Raw genomic sequence first — 7533 nt, 5'->3', positions numbered from 1 at the left:
GGGCTCTGTACGTATTGCTACAATAATCTTTCCTCATGTCTCCCACAAAACGGCTTTCAAATTTGTTCATTTTTCAATAATTTTTTTATTGATTGATTTGAGAGAGAGGAAAGGAGGGAGGAAAAGGAGAGGGGGGGGGGTTGTTGTTCCACTTATTTATGCATTCATTGGTTGCTTCTTGTATGTGCCCTGACCAGGGATTGAACCTGTAACCTTTTGGTGTACAGGACAGTGCTCCAATCAACTGAGCTACCTGGCCAGGGGTCAAATTTGTCCTTTTTTATTTTTTTTTTTAAACGCAGGCTGATTTGTAACTATGTGCCAGACACTGGAGCTATAGCAGTGATCAAATTGGACACAAATCCTTGTCTTTATGGAACTGACATTTCAGCTGGGAGGCAAAATAATATGACCACAAACAAAGCGTTAGGTCTGTTAGGGGATCCGTGCTATGAAGAGAAGTAAAGGAGTGTAAGGGAGACCAGTCTGTTACATAGAGGGAAGGGGGTTTGGGGGCGGGAGGGGGGGGAGGCTCTATGCTGTGACCCCTGAGCGGAATCATGGCTCAAGAGAGGAAGAGAGCAATGGGGTTAGACTGGGGGAAAGAGTTCCAGGCAGAGGGAACAGCAAATGCAAAGGTCCTGGGGTACAACCGTGCTTGGCAGATCCTACGAAGGCCAGGGGGACCGGCGTGCTAGTGCGGCCTGGGCCAGGGAGAGGAGGGGGGAGGCGGGCGCAGAGCGGGCCGCGGCGCGTCCCTCCCCGCCTGGCGGCCACAGCGAAGACCCGGCTTCCCGCGGCGTGCGGTCCGCGTAGGAAATGCCTCGTTTTCCCAAGAGAGGAGTTCGCGTCTCTTCCTTGCACTTCAGACTACAGACTTCACGGGAGGAATCTCCCCACGGGAAGGAAGGAAAAACCCAAACGACGAGGGGAACCAGCTAAACAACATGTGAACATGTGTTCTAGTGGCACAGGGAATACGTGTGTGTGTGTGTGTGTGTGTGTGTGTGTGTGTGTGTAGCCATAGGGTCCACGCCAAATTGTTGACAACGGCGACCTCCGGTGTGTGGGTTGATATAAAAAAGTTTCCTTTTTCATATTTGAAAAAAAAAACAAAAAACGTTTTACAATCGTGTCTGTTGAAAGACACGCCTTAGATCGCCAGCCCTACCATGACACCCAGCCCCCAGGCCTCTGGCGATCTAAAAACCGGGAAACGAGCCCCAAATCCGGTTCTGCCTCAGCCCCAGAGTCCTGTCCCCAGCCCCTCCTCCCTCGGACCGGGAGTCCAGGACCCCAGCCACCCGCTCCCCCCACCCCTCACCCGCCTCCCGGCCCCGAACCAGAGTCCAGTCCTCCAGGCCCGGAGCCCAGGCTAAGCCTCTAACTCCGCGCCACGAGAGCGCTCTCCCAGAACGCCCCACTGTCAATCTCAGCCCTGGCCCCGCCTCCCGCTCTGCCGCTGGGACTACAGCGGGAGTCGGCCCCGCCCCTTCCGCCAGGGCTGTGGCTCAGGCTTTGCCAGTTTCCCCTTTCTGGCCCCGCCCCCATTCGGGGTCCTTCCCCTGCCCGATCCTTCTTTGGGGCCATCCACAGAATTGCCTGACGCTCATGACAGGACAACAGGCGGCGATATTTCCTTGGTTTTTATTCTCCGCCTACAGGGGCAACGTGTTATGTCCCGTTCAGGAGGATTCTAACGGGAACAGACACTGTTCCCTCCCCAAGCACCGAAGCGGGGTTTCTGGCACCGGCGCCGACACTAGACGCCTCGGGGCGGAGCCCAGACTGGCCGTGGGGGTCCTTGCGAGCGGCGCGCTCTATAAAGTGGGACGCGAGGCCAGCCGCGTTCCTGGTGGAGAAAGTTAGAACTGGGTGAGTTCTTCCTCTTTGTTCGGTTTCGTTCCGTCTGCGCGGCGGGGCTTTGGGATCTGGGGCCGCGCGTGTAAGGTGCCCGGGGCTGTGGCGGGATGGCGACGTTGTCGCGTGGTTGGGGTCGCGGCCTTCGCCCCGCGGGGTGGGCTGGGGCGTCTGGAGCGAGTGGGGGACGCTCGCCGTGGGGAGGACTCTTGTCGCCGGGGCGGCTGGGGCTGTCCCGCCGTCGGCCGGCGCGCTGCCCGGGCCTCCGCCATTTTGTCCGTCTTCGGAGAAAGCAGACGAGGCCTTTGTTCACCTTCAGGAATCATTTCCCTCCGAATAGTCTGTTAAACGTTAGTTCTGGGCTGGTCGGTCCTTAATGTCTTGGACTTGGTTTTCCTGGCTGCTGGGCAATGGCACGCCCCTGCCGAGGCGCCCGGCCTACCGGCAGTGAAGCTAATTTTCTGTCTCCCACCACCACCACCACCAAACCATCATGTCCCAAGTGGAAAGGTTTTTCTCATTCATTCGTCATTGGCAGGCCGTCTTTTCGCCACTGCCCCATACGTTTCTTTATTCGTGCCTCTTTTTACTTTTTTTTTTTTCTCAGAGAGGAAGGGAGAGGGAGAGATCGAAATGGCAATGCCTCCTGCGCGCCCCCTACTGGGGATCGAGGCCGCAACCGGGCATGTGCCCTGACCTGGGAGGGAATTGAACCGTGACTTCCTGGTTCATTGGTCCACGCTCAACTACTGAGCAACACTTTTTGTTATTGAAATATTCAAACATACAGGAAATACACATAATCTTGATATCTGAAACAAGTCACATGTTTGTGTTATTTGCACTTAAAGGGTTTTTATATTTTTTCTGCACTTAGTGTTTTGAAAGTAAATTCATTTCATCCAAAGTAGTTGCCAGTTACGTTCCTGAAATAATACTTTCTGTTTAATGACAATGCCGTTGTCACCCCTAATGTTTCCCAGTCTCGTAAGTGCTGTTGGTCTCAGTCCCTGAAGGTGAGTGGCTTTGGGGCCTGGTTGCAGAGGGACTGGGGCTCCCATGATGCTCAGCACTAGACTCCGATCACCCCTAAGGACACAGTGCCTCCTGGGACATTTGACACATGGGGGTTCAAGGGACCCCCAGACTGTTTCTTTGCACACCCTCACCAAGGCCTTCCTGTGTTACAGGTGTCTCTTCAAGCTGAGGGGTCACCCACCACCTACCCCATCTTGGTAAGAATCCTTGCTCCCACTCCCTGACCCACCCAGGTCTAAAACACCTGCATTTTGAGTGACTTCACATCAGATATCCCTGGGACCCAATTTATATGTGAACAGTCATGCTCAGTATTTACACACAAATCCCATTTCTGCTATTGGTGGTTTTGAGGTGTCAGTCAAGTGATGGTACTCCTGAGCCTCAGTCTCAGTTTCTGTGTCGAGCATCTGACACAGCATGTCAAGAGCAGAGAGGTTGCCCTCTCATAGTTGGGGGGGGGGCGGTAGAGGCAGGCATGATATATCCTGCCTTCGAAAGGAAGGGTTGAATAAAATGAACTGCACAGGCTGTGAAAGGAAGAAATACACACATATTTTTGGTTTGGTGGGGGACTAATCAAAATTACAATTTTCAGACTTAGCAGGAGAAAAGAAACAGGGGCTAGCAGTTAATACTGTCACTGGTTTCTGGACTGGATACAGTATATCAGCCAAGTTGAGACGGCTTTCCATGAATCATGCACATATACACTTAGAGCTAATAAAGTTACCCTTTACTGACCTACAGCTGTTACAATGCTAGGGCACCATGGCAGGTAGTTCACGTGTTTCTAAGACCTAAGTGGTAACATGGGCCTGGATGCAGGTTGCGCAAAGAGAAGCACGTGTTCTGGCTCTAGGAGGGCCTTCCCTCTGCTCCCTGTTCCCGGGTCTTCCCACACTTGCTGGCAGGCCCTTAAGGGAGGAGAAGCTGCTTTTTGTGGTCAGCTCAAGTTTTGGATCATCTAATTGTCATATTTATATATTTTTTAATTGATTTCAGAGGAAGGGGGGAGAGATAGATAGATCAATAATGAGAGAAAATCATTGATTGGCTGCCTCCTGCACTCCACCACCCGCCCCCGGGGTTCAAGCCCACAACCCAGGCATTGTGTCTATGACCAGGAATCCTACTGACCTCCTGGTTCATAGGTTGACACTCAACCACTGAGCCACACCGGCGGGGCCCTAATTGTCTTTTGAGGGGCTGATGCTCTTCACCGTAAGTGCCCTCTGAGGGAATTTCTGGGAAAGTGTGGAGGGAGGGAGGTGCCAGCTAGACAGGCGTATGGGGGGCAGGGGAGATAGTGTCTCTATCTTTTTTTTTTTTCTTTATTGTTGAAAGTATTGCATATAGGTGTACCGGTTAATAATGTGGACGTAGGTTGATATATATGCGATTTGATACGTATGCTATTTATTGGTAGTTCATCTGTAGGCAAGTGGCTCTGGGGCCTGGGTGAAGAGGGGGACTAGGGTCCCTATGATGTCCAGCACTGGGCTCTGATCTCCCCTGAGGACATGGTGCCCCCTGGGATCTTTGACACCCAGGGGTCTGAGGGGCCCTGGCTCTGGGGAGGGATGCATGGGGGACCGTGGTTACCCTGCACCCCACTGACTGCTTCCCCTCCCTGCTCCTTCCTGCAGGTGGTTCCTCCAGGAGTCAACAGCCCCCCGCCCCCCATCCTTTTTGGTAAGAACAGAAGTATCTTCTTAACTCCATAATCATGTTTAATGTTACAAATTTCTAGTTAGTAAGACCTAGATTGTGGTGATGTTCCTTCAGACCTCAGGAGCCCAGTGAGCTGGGTGGTTTGTTCGTGTTCCATAGCTGAGGACCTGCATGTACAGAGACTCTGATTTCCCCGCGCCGCTCTCCTTTTTGAAAAGGGGAAAGGGCCTTATTTCTGCAACCTCCATGCACATTGGGGTGCTGCAGGGTGATGGGGTGCTCTCTGTTTCCCTCTTCCCTGCAGCTAAGGCGGCAGAACCAAGGAGGTTGGCTTTTGTTGTTATTAATTCTCATCCAAGGGTATTTCTCCATTCTTTTTTTTTTTTTTTAGAGAGAATGGAAGGGAGAGGGAGAGACACAACAATTGGTTGCCTCCCTGACTAGGACTGGGGATTGAGCCTGCAACCGAGGTACATGCCCTTGACCAGAATCAAATCTTGGACTCTTCAGTCCATGGGCCAACGCTCTAACCACTGAGCTAAGCCTGCTAGGGCTAAAGAGATTGGTTTTGATCCCCACTAATGCCACTTTGACCTGAGGGGCCATTTGTGACTTGTCTGCCTGGCTGAGGTGGAGGTTCTTGTGTGGGTGCTGTGGCCTGGCCTTAAAGCGGGGTCCCTAGGGAGGGCAGCCCCCAAAACTGTCAAGCCACCTCTGAATCATGTGACCTCCACTGTGCAGAGATGAGATGTGTAAGGAGGTAGATGCAGGAGCAGTTGGGATTAGATTAGAAACATGATGTGGGGGGTGCTTGGGGCCCCTATGATGTCCAGCACTGGGCTCTGACTTCCCTTGAAGACATGGTGCCCCCCCAGGACCTTTGACACCTGGGGGTCTGAGGGGCCCTGGCTCTTGGGAGTTGTGGATGGGGGACCATGGTTGCCCTGTGTCCCACTGACCTCCCCTCCCCCACTCTTTCCTGCAGGTGTTTCCTCCAGGGGTTGAAGGACCAGTGCTCTAGGTAAGAACAGAAGAGGCTCCCTCATTCATAGAATGTGAATTATGCTAAGGTCAAGGCAAAGGCTGAGCAGTTAGCTGAGCCAGGCATGCTTCTCAATTGGTTGAATCTTCACAGTAATACTATTGGGTAAGGGGAGGTTTATGTAGGAGGGGCTGGGGGCACTGCAGAGAGACATCCTGTGTCAGGGACTGTGGTTGGGGCCCCCATGATGTCCAGCACTGGGCTCTGACCTCTCATGAGGACTCTGTGCCCCCTGGGACCTTTGACACCCAGGGGTCTGAGGGGCCCCAGCTCCAGGAAGGTGGTGTGGGCTGTAACTGTTTCCCACGCCTGGTGCCCCTGTGTCCCTGCCTGCAGCTCCCTTAGTAGCACCCCTCAGGCTTCCTGCTGTTTCCCTCCAGGGCAGCTGTCACCATGGCCGAGAACATGATGGCGCAGGCGCACCACCACCACACATACACCGAGCTGCATTGCACAGCACTTCAAGCAGAAGCCCAACGAGCAGCCAGGCGACCTGACCAGCAACACCATCTTCAACTGCCTCTGCAGGGATCGGTGGTGGGTCACCCACAAGGCACTGCTCGCCTGGCTGCTGAAGGCCTGGCGCCAGCGCTGGCAGTCCTTCCTGCACTTCGAGGTCACCGAGAGGGCCTTTGGGGCCTGGGTCACCGTGGAGCAGGGTATCCAGCTGCGCGCCAGCTGAGCGTGCTGGAGTGGACCTACCATGAGCCTGCATTTGAGCAGGTGCCATGTCCTGCGCCCGAGGACATACATGCCCTTCACAACGGGCTTGCGTCAGCGCCCGATGGCACTGGCCAGGTGCTCCGAGATGCAGCTGCCGCTGGTCGCCCTGCCAGGCAATGACATGATGATGCTAGAGGCACTGATGGAGGTCCAGGGCAGAGACCAGCTCAGGGACCACCTGTCCTGGCTCCTGAGCCACGGCGTGTCCCAGGAGAGGGTGGACAAGGAGTCCACCAAGGTCCTCCTGGACCTGTACGTCAAGGAGGCCACACGTGGCCGCAGCCTCCCGGATTACATGCTGGAGTAGGAGCAGCCCCCGCCTCCCCCTTACTCTATCCAGGCCTGCGGGTAGGAGCCAATGGCTCCTTACCTGCCTGTGGGCCCTACCTAGGAGCCTTAATTTCCAGGGCTCAGGGAGCTGGGCTCTTGGGAAGATGTAAAGTCCCCTGAAGGACTGGACCGCCCATCTGTTTTGTTTTTAATGGGCAGGCCACCCTCACCTAGGTTTTGAGGAGCCCAGAAGAATAAGGTGTCCTTGCCCCTAGCTACCTCATGGGTGTCACTGGCCAGAGCTGGTGGAGGGGAGCCAGATAGCTGGGCACAGTGGTTCCATAGAGAACCCAGCAGGTCTCAACATTTCAGCCGAAATGGCATGTTGGGTGGGCCCCCAAAGCACTATAGGCCCAGCGGGGAGACCCCGTGGCCTACAACAAGAAGCTTGCATTGTTTTTATTTGTAATGCATTGTTCTCACTTAATATTTAAGCATATACAGCACTTCAGTTCTAAGCACACTCATTTGTCTTTTTCTCTTAAGACTTTTGTTTGTAACGCCTTTCCCTTCTGAAGCCAGCTTGCTGTTTGCTCACCTGGGAAGGGACTGCCGGGCCAGTCCCGGTGTCCAGCTGCATGTGTGGTTTCTGGCCAGTGTCTGGGTTCAGTGTTGGCACCAGGAATCCCGCTGGGGGTGGGGAGTGAGGGCTTAAATGGTGAGCATCGCTGTGTATGAACTGTGGTGCCTGATGTGGCCCCCGTGCAAAGCCATTTCCAGCACCCTCATGGCGCAGGGTTCTGGACACGCCTGTCTCCATGGGCCCTGCTGAGAGGGCTGTGCTCCGCCAAGCCCTGGGAGCCGCCCCCAGCAGCAGGGCAGGGAAACCCTAGAAGGTTGGGCCTTCCCTGAGTGAGAAGAAGCTG

General features: G+C 54.4%; 1 long non-coding RNA gene across 1 annotated transcript; it reads left to right on the top strand.

Moving 5' to 3' along the window:
* The first annotated feature begins 1783 nt into the window (after window positions 1–1783).
* On the top strand, window positions 1784–7130 carry LOC307116568. The gene is made up of 5 exons (XR_013815226.1): window positions 1784–1875; window positions 3051–3095; window positions 4548–4593; window positions 5558–5593; window positions 5995–7130. It is a non-coding gene; the product is annotated as an uncharacterized lncRNA (long non-coding RNA).
* The last annotated feature ends 403 nt before the right edge of the window (window positions 7131–7533 follow it).

The sequence above is a fragment of the Cnephaeus nilssonii genome (genome assembly GCF_951640355.1).
Source record: "Cnephaeus nilssonii genome assembly, chromosome: 20".
Taxonomy (NCBI): domain Eukaryota; kingdom Metazoa; phylum Chordata; class Mammalia; order Chiroptera; family Vespertilionidae; genus Cnephaeus; species Cnephaeus nilssonii.
The sequence above is the reverse complement of the archived record's forward strand: the minus strand, read 5'-3'. Positions and strand labels throughout refer to the sequence as shown.